Below are 21,356 nucleotides of genomic sequence, written 5' to 3'. Positions count from 1 at the left end.
ATCTTGTTGCCAGGCTTGCCTGTTTCTCTGCTCTCTCTATTAATTTGTTCAGGCTATTTTGAAATGAGTCAGTGATGGTGCTTCCCTCAAGCCTGCTCTGTAGCTTCATAGCTCTTGCTGTGAGGAACATCATCCTCATGTTTGGCCTGCCTTTTATTTAATGATTAACCCAAACCTACGCCCCTCCATTTTTTCTGTCTCGTGCTGAACTCATCAAAAATCCCACCCTATCTCTTTTCTAATGTCTCCAAGTGGCTCATGTTATTATTACTTTTTCCCATCACTTAGGACATTTCTACACAGAGAAATCAGAACATCTTTCCTTCCTCCTGGTCATTGCTGAACTAAGGTTTAGGGTAAGAAGCCAAGCTAGGAGGCAGGATATGGCTTAGTTTGAAAGCAATACTGTGTTAATGCATATATAGAGCTTCAGAACTGTAACAGGGCTGTTACAGTGACATCTAAGGTTTCCCTTGACATTCCTGTTCTTTCCACCCTGTAATTTTATATAGTGAGCCAGTAAAATAAACGAAGAGCAGACACAGCAAATCTGCCTGGAAGTACGGTGATCCTAGAACTGAGGATCTGGACTCAACTACGGTGATTTGCTTAAAGACTGCTCTTCAACTTTTCTGTACTTGTGAACTCTCCTGATTTCATATCTGCTACTTCTACATTTTTTAAATATTTTTATTTGTAGACTTAGAAGTAGCCCACAAGTTGGAAATGTAGCCCACAGAGGTAGATCATCACTTAGCCACTCAGCCTGTTTCCTTCTTGTTCTCCTCTTTTTGTGCTGAAGGCTTCACAGGGTGTTAAGCTGGCAATTAAAAACAGAGCAGTAGTTTTATTAGCCCTGTATGCCATCTTGTTCTCCCAATGTTATTTGCTTATTCTAATTGGACAGGTATTAAAGAACAAACCCAGAAATTAATTAGTGGTCTGTCAGGAATTATAAGGAAATAAAGGCCTTCCATGGGTGTCAGATTTGAGTCACTCACAGAAGCTTACAGAGTGAAAAAATGAAGAAGCATTTTTGGCCATGGAGTGTGGCATCCAGATGTGTGAAGACTGACTACACTTTTAGTTCAGGGCACAGTGAGTCCTTGAACAGGCATTTCTGCTCTGTAAGGGCTCATCACAAGGCTTGACCAGAGTGGTGAGCCATGGAAAGATTGTGTTGTTCATGGAAATAGGCTTGATATGGTGAGCTCAGGTATTGAGGCAGTTCATCCTGGGGAAAGGAAAACCACCTTACCCTTGAAGCAGAATATATGTCAAGGACAGCAAGAGCTGAAATATGTCTTCATATCTCAGATGCTCCTGGATGAAATAGGATGTGTCCTTTTGTACCCACTGCTTTTTTTCCCTCTTGTAAAAATAAAAAAATATAGAGAGATCTTCTATTCTGTGCACTCTTCAGAATAAGGTAATTTTATTTCCCTAGTGTGAAGAGTAGAAATTGCAATTGTTAAGGAAACAATTAGATCAATCCCACTCGGCAGCAAACAGCCTCCAAAGTCGTCACTCCTCTCTCTAACATAGACTATACCTTTTTGAAGGTCTAAGTCACCAATGGGGCCAATTTAACAGCAGGGGGCAAAAGGAAAAATCTCCGTTTGGAAACACTGAAAAGGGCTTGTCCCATGGATGGGGCTGTGTTTTCTGTTCTTTCCAGTCTTGTATTGTGCCTTAATTGATCCCTAGTGAATTATTGGATGAAAACATTTCCTGTCCTGTCATCTCATGCCACCACTTTCCTTCACCTGTGGGCTAGGTCTGCTGGTTTTGGTTCTCTGCTTGCAGATGAACCGGGATCACTGCGTGACCTAAAGAGGAAGCTGTCCTCTCTGGGTCTGTTTTTCCCATATGGATCAGTTAACCCATTTAGTTTCCACAGGAGGCTGTGAACACTGAAGGTTTACACCTGTAGATTCATGGGGATACTGGACAAGGTCATCAAAGGTAATTGAACTTCTTGTAGAAAAAAAAAAACCTCCATGAAGGGATTTAAATACAAAGCTGCCATATTTGGTCCATGGGATCCAGAGCTTCCATGGGATCACCTGGGATCTCCAGTGGCTGGAGGTTACAATGGTAAAAAGGGAAGCACATGTGATACTTCTGTTCTAATGTCCTTCCCTAGGCATTTGCTTTTGAATATTATCTATGATGTTTCTACACTGAGCAGTGGCATGTCATGGTAAAGATAAAGGAATCCAGATTCAGAAATAGGTGCAGAATCTTGGATGGACCTGTACTGAAAAACAGGACTTGGTATTTTGGGAGTGACTGTGTTAGTAAGGCAGGTTTGGATAAAGCCAATATTTCTGCAGGGCCTTATGCCATGTGGATGTCACACCTGGGGTTCCTAGCTGAGGTATCCTTGTCCCTCGCTTGTTTCATTGAAGTTGTCTTTCAGGAGAATCAATTGCTGTTGAAGTCTATGACAGTTTAGACGCTTGTTGTTCACTGTCTTTGATGATCATTTGGAAAAAGAACTTCCACTCCATAATTATTGGCCTACTGAAGGATTGTTAGGATCCATTTTACTACAAAAAACATGGGAAGTATTACTGAGGGAAGACAGACAAGTGCAAACTTGCATCGAAAATGCAAGCATCCACTTAGGTATGCAAAACCCTTACAATCACCAGCCAACACTCACAGCTCAATACATGAACAGCTCAGAGGTTATTTTAGGTGATTCAAAATGGTCCTTCTTGGCTCTGTAGTCCATGACTCCACTATAGAAAGATTTCACAGGAAAAAAAGCCCTCTGGTAACCATTTCAGGCAGATAATGAGTCACGCCAGAGATAACAACCAATGATGCCCAGGAGAAAACAGGATTTCAAGTAGAGGCTTCTGATGGCTACAGACAGCAGGAGCCAAAGCCGAATGATGAGAAATTACGCAGTATATATGCATACAGGTCTCTGAAACGAACAAGTTGTTTCAAATGTTAGGACTTTACATTTTTTGGCTGCTCTAGCTCAGAGTCTGCAAAACCTCTGCTGAGCATTTGAGCATGCTGCTGCTGCTCTAAAGCAAAGCAATGAGGAGAACCAGAGGAATCTGGCATATACATTGCAGGCCAGAGCACAGTGCAGACATCACTGGATACGTAACCCAGCAATGACCCGCCAAACAGCTGAGAAGAGTAACAGATCTGATACTCACCCAGGGAAAGGTTGCTAGCCCCATCTGTTGCTACTGTTGCTGCTACTGCTATTTTTCAACATCCCTTCTCGCCAGGGTGTTCTCCAGCCAAACACCACGTCCTAGAGAACAGCATGGCATCTGCGGAGCTGCCAAAGAGACAGCAGTGAGCACATCATGGAAAAGTTCGAGGGGGCCCTTCCTCCTGCTTCTGCTGCACATGCTGTCTGGGGAGACAGATCAGTCGAGGAGACGAAAAGCAACCAAAAATTCGACCAACCTCAGAAACAAAACAATCTCCCACCCAGCAGAGAAGCCAGAGAGAGGAGGTCTCAGATGTTTGAGGCTGTGCCTGAGGATGGCATGAGTCAAGCGAGCATTGCAGTGTTGGGGGCAGAGGTGGAGCCGAAGCTGCCCCTTTCTGGCGGCGACATCCCCCTTGCGTTCACAGCCGTCCTTCCCTGTGCTGACAGCTCCTACAGAGATCACCTCTGGTGCAGCGTGGAGTTACCATTACTGTCCTTGGGAGCTGAAGGAATGAACCCAAATAAAAGGTCTCAGCTCAGTAAAAGACTTCAGACGATGTGGGCCAGAGAGCAGTCAGAGAAGCGGTGCTTTTCTGAGGCGGGCAGCTGTTGCAACAGATGAAATCCATGCTCACATGGGTGAGTGTTGCTATGACTTCAGCACTAAGAAAGTCTGCAGACTTTTTATTTCCTGTTTTAACATTGACATGGCTATTAACAGCAAAACTGACATGACTTTAGGGCAGACATGAAACAAAGCCTGAAATGAACACGTAAGATTTTTATTTTTTTCATTTTACCAAGACAGGACTCCAAGGAGTCTGCTTTCTTGGTCAGCTCCTGAAGAAGACTCCTTCCCTTTTATTTCCATTCAGTTTGTTAGCAGAACAAGACTGAATTAGGCCTGAAGAAGGACTTCAGGACTTATCCTTCAATGCAGGCAAACCCAACTCAATCCAAGGGAAGCATGTAGCTTGTTTGTGGGAGAGAGCCTCAGGCACTCTGCACGATCCATTTGAGATGGAAGCAAGAGCCTCATCAGAAAAGGGAGAACTGAAAGAATTACCAATGCTGGAATTTAGCTGTGGCACCAATTTTCTTCCCACTGTGAAAAGCAGGAAAGGAGGCATATGATGAGCATTTTGAGGGTCTCCCCCCCCCAAAAAAAAGACAAAATAGCTCCCCTGTCAACACTGTGCCAAAAAACAAAACAAAAACAAAAACAACAACAAAATAAATCTCCCTGAAGAAGACAATCGACAGAATCATAGGTAGTTTTTTGACAGCACTGTATTCAGGCATTAAATAGGCCTGACATCGTTAGTATATAAGAGCTGATGTTTTTGCAGCTTGTAGTGGCATGGCTGGGAGCCATATATAGAATTATACAGACAGGATTAAATGTTTCCAAGGGAAAACATGCACAATGAGAATATGCTCTGTTCTTCCCTAAAGCAACAGGCAGTGTTGCCAAGCTATGCTCAGTCAAGCTGCTGTACGTACCAGGAAATAGGCTTCCTTCCAATGTAAAGCTATAAAACAAGACAGATAAAAGGGCTTGAAATCAAAATAAAGAGAAAGTGGAAATCTTTCCCTAGCTTATATTACTCTCTAGACAGGGCTAGCATTTGGAAGATGCTTCCTGTACTATCTGCACCATGGCCTCCATGAGCTTCCACCATGCCAGCCCGTGGCCTGGCTTCTGCAGGGTGAAATACCATACCTCCATTCCAAATTGTGTTTACTTTGGAAAGGGGGCCGGTTTGGCAGAAGCCATGCTTTCCTCACTCAGGTGACAGTTTCCTGTCTCTTGATCACGAAGGAAACAGTATGTCCCCCAAGTATATTAGGACATGGTGAAAGTCCACGTCATGTGATATATTTTCTTCTGAGTGATATTTCCCAGTCACCAGTTTGCTGAGGTGAACTGCTCTTCAGGGTGCAGCTACAGGGTACCAGCTAAGACTTTAATTTATGTCTTCAGTGACCTTGCCCGTCTCCTGCAGCTCAGTAGATGACCACCTATTCCACATGCCTGTGTAGCACTTTGCTCCGATGCAAGATGATGCAGACCAGCACCCCTGAGCTGGTAGTCAGTGCCTACCTAGCTGGGAATGAGAAATGACTCTCCTGAAACAGACCTTTTTTATTCCATGGCTTTTCATGAAGTTTTGAAGGGAAAAGGTGAAGATATTGGCTCTTTACGTTGCTTCACATGGAGTGCAAGCATAGAAGTCTCACCTCCCGTCCCTATGCTTCAGTTTCCCCATTTTCTGTTGGGTGTGAATATTCTACCTCAGAGCACTGCATGGATAGAAGAGTTGGTAATTGCACAGCAGTCTCGGCATGGCAGGTTACTAACACATCATCATTAATATTGCTGTGTCCTCTCTTCCCCCAGCATTGGTTGAATTCCAGGATGAAGTGAAGGGAGGTGCATGCTGCACACAGACATTCACTCACTTCCCTGCAAAGTTCTTCAGAGCTTAAGCATGGCATAAATCAATTATTTGCTATAAAGCATAACTGGTTCAAGACAGTGAAGTTGTCTTTGCATAGACTGTGATATTATTAACAACAGGGAGGGAGAATGTATGAGGAATATATTCTGCCTTTGAGGGGAAAAGTTGATTTGAATGAAGAAAAAATCTGCCCTGCAGAAAACTCTGGCATTTAGACATTTGTGTTCCACCCTGAATCAGTCCAAAAAGGTCAACATTTCTTTATTTCCGCCCCCCCTTCCCCCGAATAAAAACTTCCATTTGAAAACACCAAAATGACACAGTTTAGCGATGCCAAAATACTATACTAAAACATTAAATATAGCAATGCAAACATTGTATAGAAAGTATCAATACACATGGCACCCTCTGATCAAGTATAAATGTGAGCTGGACAAAAAGGAGTTGGAACTGAACGATTTAAGAGACTTGGAATGAAATAAGTCATTCTTGCTGTTATAGCAGCCTGACGTTCTTCAGTCACAAATTTACTCAGCATCACACATTCCCAAGAAACATTTCGCCTCGAAATGGCCTTTCCAATGGAAAACAGCTTCTGTCACATTTTTTTCAGCCAGCTTTGACTGTGGCCAGCAAAGCCCCATGGGGATCATCTGGGGAAAGAACTGTGTATTTGCTTGGGAGTACAGCATCCCCTCAAAAGATGGTGCTACAGATTAAGAATAGACAGCATGGGCCCCAACATCTCAAAAAAAAAAAAAAAAAAAAAAGGAGGAGGAGAGGAGGAGGTTATTTCTTCCTTTTTGTTGGCATTGTTTCAGTACAATGCCAGGGTATTCTGAGAGCTTTTGTCAGCACTGCTCTCCAAAACCCGAGGCGCATGCACACATGGCTGAAACTGAGGTCTGACTTCTCAAGAACCAATGCAATCCCAGTGGAACTGAATCATGAAACAAAGCTTTGAAGGAAATTAAATAGGTTTTGAGCAGTGGAATTAACAAATTCAAGGACATGTAGTCTCGGTAAAGGAGATTCTTTGAATACTCTTTTGTTTAAGGAACTGCACACTTGTGTTGGTACTGATTTGTGTTTGAGACTCTCACAAAGTCTCTGAATCCTCATTTTCTGATGGCTAGTAAAGGTTTTTCTCCCTTGCAGCCAGTCTTGGGGAAGGACTAACAACAGGTTCTTGATGTTATTCTGTAAAAAGTCATAAAGAATTGGACACTTCCACTTCTTTGTCCTCTCCACCACGGCACTAAGAACTTCTCGGAGAGAGTGGATAGACAGACTTATACATCCATACACTAAAATTAAGCACAGATATATGATCAAAATATTAGGAATAACATGAAAATCATGTCTACTTCACTTTAGGTAGCACACCTAAACCTATAAAATCAATATTTTTCATAACCTGAAGTCATAGTCATACCTCAATATTTAAATTGTAAATGCCTGGGTCCTTATTAGTCTCTGATATAAAGCCTGCCTTAGATGTAGGGCCATCTTCCACCACAAGCAATGCACCTTATGGGTGCAAAATGATCCCAGCACAGATGTGGCTTGCTGTCCTAGACTGAAAACAACTGCTTCACGAGCCTGACACACAGGATACAGGTAGGGTTTACCCTTTTCTTACTCAGGGTGACCTAAGATGCAGGACGGAGGACCTTGATATTCTGGAAATCCTAGAAACTGAATTTTCTGCAAACCCCAAAGAAACACCGCCATATGGAATGAACGGGGGAAAGCAGAGATGCAAAGTCCAGTTGCAGGGCTGCAGATGCCTGTCTTCTTTAATTATCATTTTAACAGTGGGGGATTTGTGGATGGGAAAGACAACGCCAAGGTAGCCCTTGGACTGATCAAAGTTAGGACAATTGCTTGGGCGTGCAGACTTTTCCGATCGAAACCAGCGGTGATTTTCACTTTAATGTTTGTGTGTATATGTCTCTATCTACACATATCTCCCGCTGCAGCTGGAGGAAGGCTACAGAAGGCAGCCGGGAGGCAGTTGCTAGTCGGTGCCACGAGGGTGGGAAACCGCCTGACATTGTCCTAACTGGTTTGTGTGGGACTGAGTCAGAACAGAGCAGGTTGCAACATGGAGCAGCCAGTTCCTCACCCAGCAGCCGGGAGCTGCCAGAGCATCCCCCAGGCAGAGCAGCAGGGCAAGCCCTGCTCTCCTTTTCCTCGCATAACCTTGCTGCAGATGTGTAAGGGGCCAGGATGCACGCAGAGCCGTGACTCAGCGTGAGAGCAGGCCAGTGGAGGGAGGTGAAGTTGAGGCTGTTTCAACAGCAGAAGTAGCAGAGAGTCCACAGGAGTAAACGATGGGGGGATCAGACCTGCCACCTCTGCCCAGGAGGGCTTTCTCTGCACCGGTCTCTGTTGGACACATGGGAGGCAGTGGGAGGAGAGTTGGGGTTGCTCATCTAGAAGTGGGGGACATTTTCGAGAACCTCAAAACTTTCAAAATATCTTCAGCTTGGAAGCAGAGGAAAGGAGGTGACACAGCTGCTTTGATCAAAGCCTTCATGTGAAAGTTACTCTCGGAAATTTGGCTCCAGCTGAGAACAGGCAAGGCAGCCCCCAGGTGCCTGCTCTGCAGGTGGGGGGAAACTGGGCAAGAATCCACCCCAAATCTGGAACAAATGTCCCTACTGCAGCGAGCACTGTGATGTGACCTCTCTGAGGTTACGCCAAGGGTGGCTGGAAAGCAATGGAAAGCACGCAGGAGGAGGTGTAAAGCTGAGGGATCCCGTGTGCTGACGGTGCACACAGAGGGAGGCAAGCACAGCAAAAGACATGCAACCATAGGAGCTGCTGTAGGCTTAGGCCTGGGCTTATTGCAAAGATTTGATTTACATTTGGAAATCAAGAAATGCACATGCGTGGGGTTTTCCTACTTGCACCTGTGCTATGCTACACAGAAAGCAACAAGGCATTCTTTTAACAGGCTTGTGAACCTCTCATTTTTGTAGGTGCCAGGAGCAGAACAGCAAAGGGGAGTCAGGGAGGTGTTCTGCATGCCTATGTTTTGGAGCCATTAGTACATAACTTTTTTTTTCTTTTTTTTTTCTTGTTGTCCCTTTTGCTACGCCAAGCCCCAGGACACACATATAAAGACAATGGTGTTGTGGAGTGAGGCAGTACAAACAAGTGAGAAGCGAGTCTGGAGATGTGGGACTGAGGTTTGCTGGTGGAGAGAGCTTGTCTTGTGGTCTGATGCCATCACAAAGGTTTGTTCAGTTTGTTAATCAGTACTGACAGACTACAGAAAGAGATATGAGCCCGTTATGAGGGAAGGGTGAGTGACAGGATTTCACTTAGGAGTGATAGAATCTGAAAAAAAAAAAAAAAGAAAAGAAAAAGAGGGGCTTTAAAAACTGCAACCGATAATTAATACAGGGATTGGGCTTGCCTGAGGCTGACATAGAGGCCCAGTGCTTAGGAGAGATAACAGAGGATTAGATGCTTCACTTGTAAGAACAGCATCCATCAGCTCCAGCAGATAAGATAATTAGCTACAAGGACCGCCAAGCCTTGTGCCTCCGGCATTAGCGGCACTGACGGGCAGCGTGAATCGGGTTGCTTCCTCGCACCAACCAGCAGTACGCAATTAGCTAGGTGCTGCAGGCAGGGCTGGAAAAGAGAGCTGGAGGCTGCAGCTGGAGGCTAGAAACCAGGAGGTGAGTCCATTGCACCAGGGTAATCGCTGGCATGGAGGGGTACGGGACTGATCCTGTCTCCCCGCCTGCACTTTTCAGAGCGGAGGAGCTAAGAACTTGGGAACAGTGGTGGATTCCTCCTCTCAGTGACATGAAATAGTAATGCAAGCTCAGAACTGGGATGGAATAAATTCGTATGTATTTATTTGTTAAACACAGCATACAGGCAAACTGCAGAGCTCTCTGCCATGGGATGCATCTCCACCCAAGAATTAGCAAAGACGAAAGAAAGCAAAGTTTCTGCTTTTTCTATTGAGCACAAGTTTATTCAGGGCTACAGGATGGATTATTGTGATTTTGGAAGGGATGTTAGATTCAATACCACACAGCACTGGACAATTTTGATCATTAAAGATCAGACGAAGACCTAACTTAGGCTCTGCGGTTGTTTTATCCTCTGAGGGAGATTCTAGCATTTTAGTCCTTTCTGGGGCTGTGCTGATGCCGCTGACTCTTTGAACCAGGACATGGCATTAGACAGACCTTTGTTCTGCCCTTATATGTGATCCTATGAAATAATCTGGCCTATCTCTCTAGAGAAGTCTGAACTGCAACTTCTGCGGTTAAGTGATATCATGTTTCAGGAGTCGCTCCCCGGGTAGCTGCTACCATTTACCTGGCTTTGCACCCCCAAGACACGTCACCGGTGGGAATTCTTCTTCCCACTGACAAAACCTTTCCTTGATGTCACGGTGCTTACTCATTGCTTGGAAACCTGCACATGCTTTGCCCTCTGAATCAATTTTTAGAAGTGGCTTGGTGCCATTTGCCCTCCCTTGAGCCTTCCAAAAAAAGAGATTCCTTCCAAGCTGGGCAGCTCTGTCTCCCTTTGTCCGGCAAATTATTTATATATATATATATATTTTTCAGGACACAAAATCCCTCTGTCCAGATCCCCAGAGCTATATATATTCGGTGTGCCCTGTTCTCTGATTAGGGCTTGCAAAAAAGGAAAACATCTTGCTGTGCTGGATCAAGCATTTCACAGCATCGTGCCCTGGCTCCCAAGACAGTTTGTCTCACTGGCCAGCTGCCTCTGCATGTGGCTTCAATTGCATCAGCACCTACTCCAGCTCAGTAGTCAGTGGGCCAAATTCTGTCTATACTTGGATCAGGGGACAGCCTCAGCAGAGCTACAAAGGTAAAAACAAAGCTAGAATTGGGCGTCCTCTCCCCTTCCCTCCCTAAAGAAGCAGAAGATTAATGGGAGTTTGTTTTGCCCAGTGTTTTCTGCCTGAGAAAAGCTATTCACCTTCTGGGACTGTCAGCCCAGGACTGCTCAGATCAGCGCAGCCATGCCGGTGCTTCCTTGCTCTCCAGAAGAGTTTATTTTGTGCACGTATGCTAAAGCAACGTTCTTTTAAAAGATGCATGCCCTCAAATGGTTGTACTGCTGTGTCACTGGTGGGGATTGTGAGCTCTGGAAGTTTATTTCAATACATTGCTCCTGGAGGCAGGTGATTCTCCACACATTTCCATTTTGTTTATCGGTAGCCTGCATAGCTTCAGAGGAAATCTTGAAGGGAAAAAATAACCCCTTGCAACTCCAGCACTAGAAGGAAAGTAAATCTCTTCTATCAAATGCATTACTTTTTGAAGTCCTAAAGCTACTCGAATTTGACTCATGAAGAGTTAACAGTGAAATAATTTCGGTGTTCAATCTATCTCCTTAGTTAAGAATTTACTAGCATTGCATAAGCTTCCCGTAACAAGGTAACCAGATATAAATTAACTACTAAAAATAGCTTTATTGCGTTAGTCAATCCCTAATTAACTTGCTTCAGCTGTCTTCAAAGTTGCTATTTAAATCCATCCATCTTCTGGAGGCGTGGAGGATACTGATACACAGACAGGGGTGCATGTCAGCTCATGATAGTTTGTGTAAATTACTGGGTTATATGTGTGTTTGAACACAGTTCTGGGAGTGATGGAAATCAGCCTGAAGGGAAGAGTTTGACATCAGGCTTGTTCTGTGATTCTTAAGAAGAAAAGAAAGATAAACTGAGATATTGAAGGGAAACGGTTGAATGTGCTTCCAAATTCTGATTTTTGCAATTGCATTAGATATGCAGTACAAGGAATGTTTTGCTTCTTATTGGAACCAGATTTCTTTGAAACTGTCCCCTTGTCACAGAAAGTCATAAAAACTTTTCCTGTGGATTTATGCTCAGTATCACCCTTTCATTCCCTCCCATGCAACAATTTTCTCTCTTCTTTGTATATTCTATGAATATTTGCCATGTTCCCACATCCTGCAACCCCTTCCTCATCTCCTCTCCTGTTCCAAATCTCAGTAAGTGGTTGCATACCCATGGCTGGTTCCAAACTCTGGTCCTTCTGGCCAAGCACAATAGATAATTGCTGAGATCATACTGTAGCTTTTCCCTGGGTGAGAAATCATTAATCTGCCATCTAGTTCCTCTAGTCTTCCATTATCATAATCTCCTTGGGATTATACTCCACTGTTTGAAGCTTCTTGATTGAGTCAAATGGCCCAAATAGAAGCATAGGCTAGAAGACAATAATTTTGAGATGATCAATATTATTTCCCTTTAGAAATCAAAGCTACAAGTTTAGGGCAAACTTGGGAGGCCAAAGCAAGGAAAGCAATGATTCTGTGAAGGTGTTTGGAACAGTCATTTGAATATGATCAGTTTTTATTTATTTATTTTCAATACTCAAGGGACCAAACCCTGGAGATGTTAACAAAAAATAACATCAAGGCAGCCTAGGGGGAGGGTTTGACCTGCTCATAAATCACACTCATCTATCACTGCTACTGGGACAGCATTTGCTTTGGTTGTCCACACTTCAAAAAGGGCCTTGAAGAACAGAAAGGAGAATTAAGAAAACCTCAACTTTCTAAATTAAAATCTAAGAAGCTTGCTTTAAGTGAGAGAGGAGACAGATGCTGTCTGCTTTGGTGATCCATAAAACAGCAAACATGACTCATGACTTTCAAATATCTGTATAAGGACTATATTGCACAGCAAATAGTGCTTTGATGTAGTAGAACCAGAGCAGAACAAGACCTAGAAGACACAAGACAAACTTAGACCAAAACCAAGGAATGTTGCAGTATACAAGGGAAAGAAAATGCCTGTCTGTCATACCACTTGAATTTATTCTTCATAGGACAGATTTTGCCACATCCTGCATATATGATCTAGGGGCAGAGTAGCCAACAACCCTGAAAACAGAATATTTTTTGCTCCATGACCTGTATATTACTGCCTCAGAGGTCCTACTACGTAAATATTTCTCTACAGCTGGAGTCTGATCTCTCATACAAGTTACTGAATTGGATGTGCAAAGCATAATGCCAGGACTTTCTGAAAAATCTCCCCTAAGAGACAAAACCAGCCTTTTTATCCCAGTTTCAGGTGTACTCTGCCATTGACTCAGAGGTCCTTGCTGTGGGCTTAGCATCGAAACCTTTACATGGCCTCCCGTGGGACATTCAGCCAGCACCTTGTTTTCACAGCAAGGTTCCCTCCTGTCCTGACCCCTGCTTCAAGACGGGTTTGACTGCGGCAGTCAGAGGTGTACGAAGTGCTTTTGGAAGGCTCTGCAGAGTGACTCAGCAGCTCAGCTCTGGTTACGTGACCCAGAATCGACTTGGCACAAAACCTGCCTGTTCTCACTGCTGGGCCACAGCTCTGCCAGCTGCAGGTCAGCTCACGCTCACCCTCCCTCACCCTGTCCCTTCCTCCAGGAGTCTGCTTTGCCTTCATTTTTTTGCAGGCACCAAAGTGGTTCTTTGCTTGGCCTGGGCTCTTCCCTTCCAGCTCTTCCAGGTAGGACGGATCCAGATGAGTTCTGGTCCTGTCTGAAGACAATAGGTGGAAGATACTTCTCCCCCTGCCTCCCCCTGCCCCTCCCACCCCCATGCTCCTGTTCTGCATCAGCCCTTTGGAATTCTTTTAATCTCCAACCCTTGCAACTCAACTGCTTCTTCCTGTCTGGATCGCAGTTGAAAGCTCCATTTGTTTAATTTGGCTTTTAATTGACCTCATCCAACAATTGTTGATGTCTCAGCTAATCTGTGTTTCTCTGCTGCTTATCTGGTGCCGTCCTTTGAAGTCCTCAACACGATAAAGTGTCCTGTAAGAAGAGAGAACAAAAGATGACTGTGATAAAATTTTTCATTTAGCTCTCACTGTCCAGTCAATATTTTAATTGTCCCTCAACATTGAGACAAGAAGGAGAAGCAGAGAGACTACCAAGAAAATATATAATAATTTATATCAACCCCACTTAAGTGGAGACTTTTGTAATAATCTTTTCTAAATAATTACATCATTCAACTCTTCATCTATCAATAAAAGCAAGTAGCATGAGCCTGCTCTCAGCAGAGCTATTGTAAAGCCCAAATCCCTCAGAATTTATGAAGTGTTCAGATGTTGTTGGGTGGGATGGAAGAAAATGTGTTGCTGACAGTGCTGTTTGCAGCTACCAGGTTTGCCTAGGGCAGCTGGGGGGAATTAGATGTAGAAATGCCACAGAAATGGCAGATGGGGAGAAAAGATGGATGGACGTTACGGAAAGCACATAAGGCTTTACTACCTGACATGGTAGGCAAGCCATTTCCCTTCACCCTGCTATGTTTGGAGAGGCTGGGTTGTGATGGGGTTATGATGAGGTTTGTCAGCCTCTTTCACTTGTCCGTGGTTCAAGCCAAAGAGCAGGGCCACATCTGACTTCTGAGCCGAATGTCTCTTCATCCAGGTGAATGCATTTCTGAGGTGGTGAAAACTGTCCAACCCCTTAAAACTGGGTGCCACCATCTCAAGGCATTTGGCTTGCTCTGAACTCAAGTACATCTACTGGATGCCGCACAGACATAGACAGGGAGCTTGGATTTAAAAAGGAGCCTTAAGGACCTTGGACTGCTGCTAGATATCTGAAAAACATTACTTAAGAATCTGCTGTTAGTGCCTAATGTCTACTGAAAACTAATGGGATTTGGGCTCCTAAGTGATAGTATGTGTTCTTGCCTTCAAATCTGAATGTTTTAAAGCTTCCAATTCTCAAAGTTTGAAAGTGCAAGACAAATTCATCCCTAGTGTAATGGATACAGATCCCATTGATTTCAGCTTTTGGGAGATTATAGTTATGAAAGTGTTCTGTCCAAACTTTGCAAAGAAATAAAAGACTTTGCAGAGGCACAGCGGGGAGCATTACAAATCAAAGGATACATTCTGCAAAGCTGTTTGCTCATGAGTCATTGCATGAACTGAGTCCAGGACTCAGAGGAAATGAAAGGGTCTTACTACAAGCAATATACCATTGAGTATGTTTGTATATATGTGCAAACCTCAATCTTAGCTCCAGAACCATCACAAAGATTAAAAATGTCCATGGCAGGAATTTAACTAAGTTCTGTCAGATACAAGCATGTTATTTTCATCCTGAGACACTGAACTCTACTGTTCCCTGTGCAACTCAATTCTGAGTTCAAGAGCTTGACATTCTGAGCTATTCATTGTTGACGTTATTTACTGTTAAAAATCACTGTCTGAGAATGCAGAGAAATGCTCTAAAAAGTGCAATGCAATGGAAGCATAGGATCAAACTCAGATCTGTGCCAGGAAAGGGAAAGACCCTATCCCCAGGTACTCTACACATGTGCACAGCTAGGCAGTTATAGATTGAGACATATGCATTTTTTCTCGTAGATCCTCATGCAAATTTTTTGACAGAACTGCAGCATAAAAACCATTGCTGAAGGGCACAGTGAGAAATGTTTCAGTCAAAATAAAATGTTCTAAAAGCAGTTTTCTGGTGAGTCATTCAATGTCCACTCGAGGACTTAGAAAAATTAAAAGAACTGCATGAAAAAAAAAGAAAAAAAAAAAAAAAAGCTCTGTTTGTCACCTTTGCAACATTCAAATTGTGATCTCCTGAAACAGGTCTTTTCTAAATGGCAGCCTTTTCAAATTCATTTGTGGTGTGATTTCTGGATGAAAAAGAGAAAAAAAAAAGTTTCCTGCCTACATTCCCCCTCAAAGATACCATCTGGATTGCAGACAATTCACCCAAATAGAAAATTAAGCTTGGCAGGGAAAAAAAAAAGACCCTTGAGTATCTTTCCAAATTGATATTTCAGTATCTCTGTTTTGCACCAACAGAAACAAGCCCAAATTCTCTGGTAGAGAGTGTGTGCTAACATGGCCTCTATTTTATTAAGAAAAAAAAAATAAAAAAATCATGGCAGTCATTTAGCTGTAAAGGCCAAGATATAAAATGTCAGTTTTATTTATGGCAAGTAGCTGGGTAGAAAATATGTCCTGGCATCACTTGAGATTTCAAGAACTTTGTTTTTCTTTTTCTCTTGCTGCATGAAATAATGCTGTATTCTTAACAAACAAACAAAGCAAAACAAAGAAGGAGACAGCCCTCCCCAGCAAGAGAGATCATGTTCTTCTCCTCACATAACCACCTCCAGAGTGAAGGGATCTGCTAGAGACATAGGGATGTAAAAGTCAAATCAGATATGACAGGGACTTAAACCCACGCTTTCCATCTCCAAGTTCACATGCTAATAACTCGAGAAATGAGCACTCTGGAGTTGCTGTTTTCTGCTCTGTTTTTGACTAAAAATTCCGTGCTGGACCTGAAAACTGTTCTTGTCAAAAGAAAAAAAAAAAAAAAAGGTGTCACTGAAGTCAGTCCACCCTTGCCACGTGTGCAGCTGTCAATGAACCCAACCCACATTTTCCGACAACAAACACTTCCATCGGAAAATTCCTCCCCAGTTCTCAATGATGAGCAATAATTTATTCCTTTGCTGAGTCCCCAGAGCTACTCAAAGAGTCAGCAATACCCAGAACATGGCCTGTAAGACAACAGCCACGCTCAGGCTAATGAACAGCAGCTATCTGGCTTTGTGCAACCAGTACATGAGTGTAACATGACCATGGCTGCTGACTTGTGCTTTGATGAGCCTACACAAAGGTCATTAAATCATTAAAACACCACCTGAACCAGCTTCCTAAACAGCCCTGATTAAACTTAACCAGTTAGCAGCAGTTCTGGGTTTTGCTTTTTTATTTTCAGCATATAGTTAAATTCTCTTCACTATAATCAATTATCCCATGGTTTACATTTGTATATTATATATCTCTTTCCCAAAGGAAACCTCCTTAAGAGCTTACCGTACCACGGAACACAGAGAACTAGAAAACTAACCTGGCATGCTCCTCTTATCTGGATGTGAAAAGTGACATCAGACTGAGCCCTGCCTCTCCTAACACTGGCAAATTAGACAAGCCAGGTTCTGTAAACACTTTTTTTTTTTTTTGGTGCTTCAAAGAGGCTTTATCAGTCCAAAAAGCGCCGAGTATGGATTTCTAAAAGCAGGCTTAGATCTCTCAGCCAAGCACATGCTGAACCCTTGCTTCTTCTATCCTATGACAGCAGAATTATAAAAAGCAAGGCTGTGCCTGCTACTTTTTAGCTGCTGCTTCTACTGGCATCCCAGGGTTTCCTTTTCCATGCCAGCAGAATTTTGGCTTAGGGAAAAAAAAAAATCCATCACCAGAAAATGGATTCTTGAAATCTGGATCTGCACAGAGTGTAGCCCATTTCTACATCTCTGGGCTGATTAGTCTGGAGGCTAATGCGACTTTGTTAACAGAAGGGCTCAGTGGGTCTCCTAGAGGCTTCTGAGTGAGCAGGCATTTACTTCCAAAAACAACTTGCTTTTTCTTCTGTTAATTAATGTGTTGTTAATTGCAGTGTTTTCCTTAGAGTGAGAAACCTCATAATCTGCAGCATTTGCCAGACCTCGTGCGCAAGGGCTAGATGTGCCAGGCATTTTCAGCTCCTGTGAAAATGAAGCAGTTTTTGGAGTTCAATACCCAGGGCAAAACCACTGGAATCCCCACGGGAGCCAGAGACCCACTTGCTGGCAGTGGGGGTTACGAGCTGCTGGTTACAAAACACTTTGTACGTAGGTGTCTACTGGTGCCAATTAGAAGTATGGTTCTTGAAGAGGCATCTCTGTGAGAAGGTGAAGAAACAACCACCCCAAAACCATCAAGCAGGAACCTCACTACTTTAGGCACCCAAGACAGATGCCCAACAAAGCACAGTGCTGCTGCACCATCCAAGGCAGGGCTTCCTCCATGAAGAGCCACCACACCACCAAAATAGCTGAAACACATAAAACACACCGAAGGATTATGATTGATGTAGTAAGGAGAGATCTTGCTCACGGGCCTTGGGAGGTTGTGCAGTCACCACTGCAGAAGGTCTTAGGATCAGCACAGGCAGAGTGAGTGGGTCTTACCTTAGGGCAGGGAGATGAGCTAGAGGATTTCTTGGAGTTTATTCTGTCTTCGTTTGCTAGTCTTTTATTAATACAAGACTCGGATCTAGTGAGCATAATCCAAGCGCTGAAAGCTGAGTGACAAATTGAGGGCAGAAATAAATTGCACATTTTTTAACACTGGAACAGTTTATCTAGGAATGGCCTGGGTTTTCTTTCGGTTGATGCCTAAGTTAAGATTAGATAGCTTGCTGTTAGTTATGTGGTAGCTCAACAAAGAGTAATGAGCTTGACACGGGTTACATGAGGTTTGCCTCTCACCTTATGTGCTATTGGGGTTTCATTTTTATCTTCAAATGGATTATCGCCCCAAATGAATTCATTGCTTATAAGAGGACCACGAAGAGATTGTAGTAGAAAGACACTGGACTAGAACGATTGTTGAAGCCAGATTTGCCCTTACTACAGAGCACAAAAAGCACAGAAGATTTGTTGAGAAGAAAACGTTCCCCTCACCAATTTCGCTCTCAAAAGCAGGACTCTGTGTTACCCTTAAACCAATGGACAGAAACTAGCAAGGGTGTTCTCCAAGATCCAGAATAAAGGCATTCCCCTCAAGGCCATGCTTCAGTAATTATCTCAAACAGCAATCGTCTAGCATAACAACAACAACAAGAAAACCGAATGCCCACATCTCAACCACAGCTGATGCCTAACATGAATGGCTGGAATATTTACAAGGTCTGAATTTGTACTGCAGTCTTCCCAGTTGCTTTCCTTGGTATTACAGTCCCATTTACCATGGTAAATGAATGCCATTTACCATGGTAAATGAGTGAGAGAAGAATTTGTTAGGTCATAAAAATCATGGATGTACATGTTATGTGTGGTAAATGGTTGGGGAAGAACAAACATATTCTCTGATGTTACCCCAACAAAACATCATGCCTGAGCCACAAGGACTGATTTGAACAAATTAAAGGCTAATTCCAAATATTTGTGCAGTGTTTAAGTACAAAATATTAACAAGTTCAGTGGCAACGTACAGGAATGTATCTTGGTGATAATGTGAGTCACTTTTGTGTCTATGTAATCTGAGTTTTACTGAGCCAATAGATACTCTAAATCACACCATGTCAGTCTAGAGCAAGTGATGAAGTTATGCTGATTATGCTGCTGTTAGGAATGATCCTATTAAGCAAAGGACAAAAAATAATTTCAGGTTTCTTGCTGTGCACCCACTTTTAGGAACATGTTAAACCAAACTGCAAAATATCTGGGTTAAATTGTTGCCAGTTTTGGTAGAGCCATCAAAGGTAATACGCTATCTCTTAACTCCGGAGGGGAGACATTTGCTCCAAGAAGATATTTTGCAGCTTGCAAAGGGCCAGACTAGACATAGTTTGCAGAACAGGCCACAATAAAGCAAGCTTTTGTTTCTGGAGATCAAAAATGCCTAAGAACTACAGTTTTGTTACCCAGAGCAAGGGTTTTCTGTGTTGTTTCAGCTGAAGAATTGCCATAGTTTTAAGACATTTTTCTCCCCCTTAGGTCTTGGTTCAGCAAAATGCTTCAGCACATGGTTAACTGTAATCACTTAAGTCATCTCATTCAAGTCAGAGCTTAAACACTTTGCTGAATTGTATTTAAAGTGGGGAATGAGCGCTTGAATTTTCAAAAGTCTCTAATTGCAATTAGCTATGCCAAGGGTAATTTTTCATTTTATTTCTGTATTTGGTGGACAGTTTGGATTAGAGAAAAAAATGACTGCAAATCCTGTTTTATATACAAAACCCCTCTGACTACATGTGAGACTGTAATGCAGGGTTTGTTTTAGAATAGTTTTGCCCTGGAATTTATTCCAACCTTCCAAAATAGAAGCCAAAGTTATCTTAAAATTCCAGTCTGCTTTATGAAAGCCTTAGGTCTCAGACTTGTAATTAAGATACTGTGGCTTAACAAGTTACTAAGCATCAGCTAAGCTGAGGTAATTGTCTGGATGCAAACCTTACAGCAAATGCTTAACCTAAATGCTGAGTCAATTCATCCCTGGGCAAATGCAGAATAATTTAATTTAACACTTCAGAATAAGCTAAAATGTATCACTGCACGTTTGCCATGGAAAAAGAGAAGGCAGTTTCTCCTACTGAGGAGAGACGTGGTAACCAGTCGGAATGGGTAACAACTGATGCTTTGCAGTGACATTCTTCTACAGGTGTTTAACAGTTTACTGATCAAAGGAGATAGTTCAAATCCAGCACACATGGACTGAAGTGACCATCTGAAGACACATAATGAGGCAGATGGCTCTCAGTCCATTTCTGGAGTACATGCATTCATCACAGAAATTGTTGTGATGCAAGAAGTAGGAAGGGAGCAATTTGCCTATCTGTAGGGAGCTAATGAGATCCTTGGAAAAGAGGTGCAGATTTATGAATACCTTTGAAAGGATGGATAGGGACTGATTTTCTGCTGTCTTGTCCCATTCAAGAGCCAGAGGACATCAGAAGAAACTAAATAAGTGGCAGGACAAAAGGAAGAGGAGATGTTTCTCACACATTTTGCAGTTCAGCTATGGAACATTTTGCTGCACATTACTGTGGTTCTGGAAAATTTATTGAGGTTCAAAAAATATCTAGATGAATCTCCAGGAGTGAAATCTATCATTGGGCTTTAATAAAAAATAATATCTTGGCTCAGGAAGTCAGTGGACCCCAAATAGTTTGGTTTAGAAGTACCTTAAGACGGAATGTGGCAGAACCTGGCTCTGTGGGTGAGTGAGTGCATGTGGACATGAAGTGGAGGGCAATCAGAGAAGTTTTTGCAGTCCTCATAGCCTTTAGAAGACATCAGTTTGTTTATAAAATGGCAGCCTCAGCAGAGAACGAGGGCCAGGACAGGGCCACAAGGGTGAACTCATCTTTCACATTAAACCGGAGGCATTTTAAGGAAGTAATTCCTTCAAAGCACGGGTAAAGCACTCTGATGTGGTGTGTGTGGGGTGCTATTCTACTGGGAATTTGGCACATTGAAGTACACACAATCATCTCTCAGGCCTCTGGGGTTTGCTTTTGGTGGGGCTGAGAGGCAGCTGTATGCAGATGCATGAGTAATGAGGTCAGGAACCAGTGATTCCTGCCAGATACCTTTGCCTGGCAAATTTATTTCTGCTTTGTAAGCATCCAGGAGAACTTTTGTAAGGCATTTATTAGGAATCAATATGTCTGATCTACAGACCATAGTAACTGAACACAAGATACTGGAAGTAGGAGAATTGTCTTTAAATATCAATTTGCTATTAAGAATAGGAAGAGAAATTGTCCAGTGCAGTTCAATAACAGACACAGAGAATCTTTTAAATTATTATTTTCTTAATGATAAGGGACTGATACGGACAAACTTAGTATCACATGAATCCCACAGAAATCAAGGACATGTTTAGTGATGGGAATGTGCCATGTTTTTTAAATCTACGGGAAGACAGCTGTTGAATAGAGCATGACATTCAAACATCTCTTCCAATGGTCAAAAGGTTAAATGTTAAAAGTGAGTTTAGTCTGAACCTTAAGGATCTGAAAACTCTATCAGAAATGAGATACTGGGACAGAATATCAGAGACTGGGACAGGAATTTGCAGAGGTTTTTCCCAGTTGGAGCAGTGGGCTGAAATAAACATGATTTGTTTCCTCAAAGATGGGCAT

The 21,356-nt window shown here is 42.9% G+C and overlaps 2 long non-coding RNA genes across 2 annotated transcripts in view; one reads left to right on the top strand and one right to left on the bottom strand.

Annotated features, from left to right (window-relative positions):
* The first annotated feature begins 7,379 nt into the window (after window positions 1-7,379).
* LOC308197729 overlaps window positions 7,380-21,356 on the top strand; it is an 88,137-nt gene continuing 74,160 nt past the window's right edge. Inside the window, exon 1 of the long non-coding RNA XR_013953244.1 lies at window positions 7,380-9,344. This is a non-coding gene — a long non-coding RNA (uncharacterized lncRNA). The remainder of the gene's footprint in view (window positions 9,345-21,356) is intronic.
* Window positions 9,443-21,356, bottom strand: part of LOC308197727 — a 63,690-nt gene continuing 51,776 nt past the window's right edge. Inside the window, exon 7 of the long non-coding RNA XR_013953242.1 lies at window positions 9,443-13,487. This is a non-coding gene — a long non-coding RNA (uncharacterized lncRNA). The remainder of the gene's footprint in view (window positions 13,488-21,356) is intronic.

The sequence above is a fragment of the Anser brachyrhynchus genome (assembly GCF_964034855.1).
Source record: "Anser brachyrhynchus genome assembly, chromosome: 7".
Classification (NCBI taxonomy): domain Eukaryota; kingdom Metazoa; phylum Chordata; class Aves; order Anseriformes; family Anatidae; genus Anser; species Anser brachyrhynchus.
The sequence above is the reverse complement of the archived record's forward strand: the minus strand, read 5'-3'. Positions and strand labels throughout refer to the sequence as shown.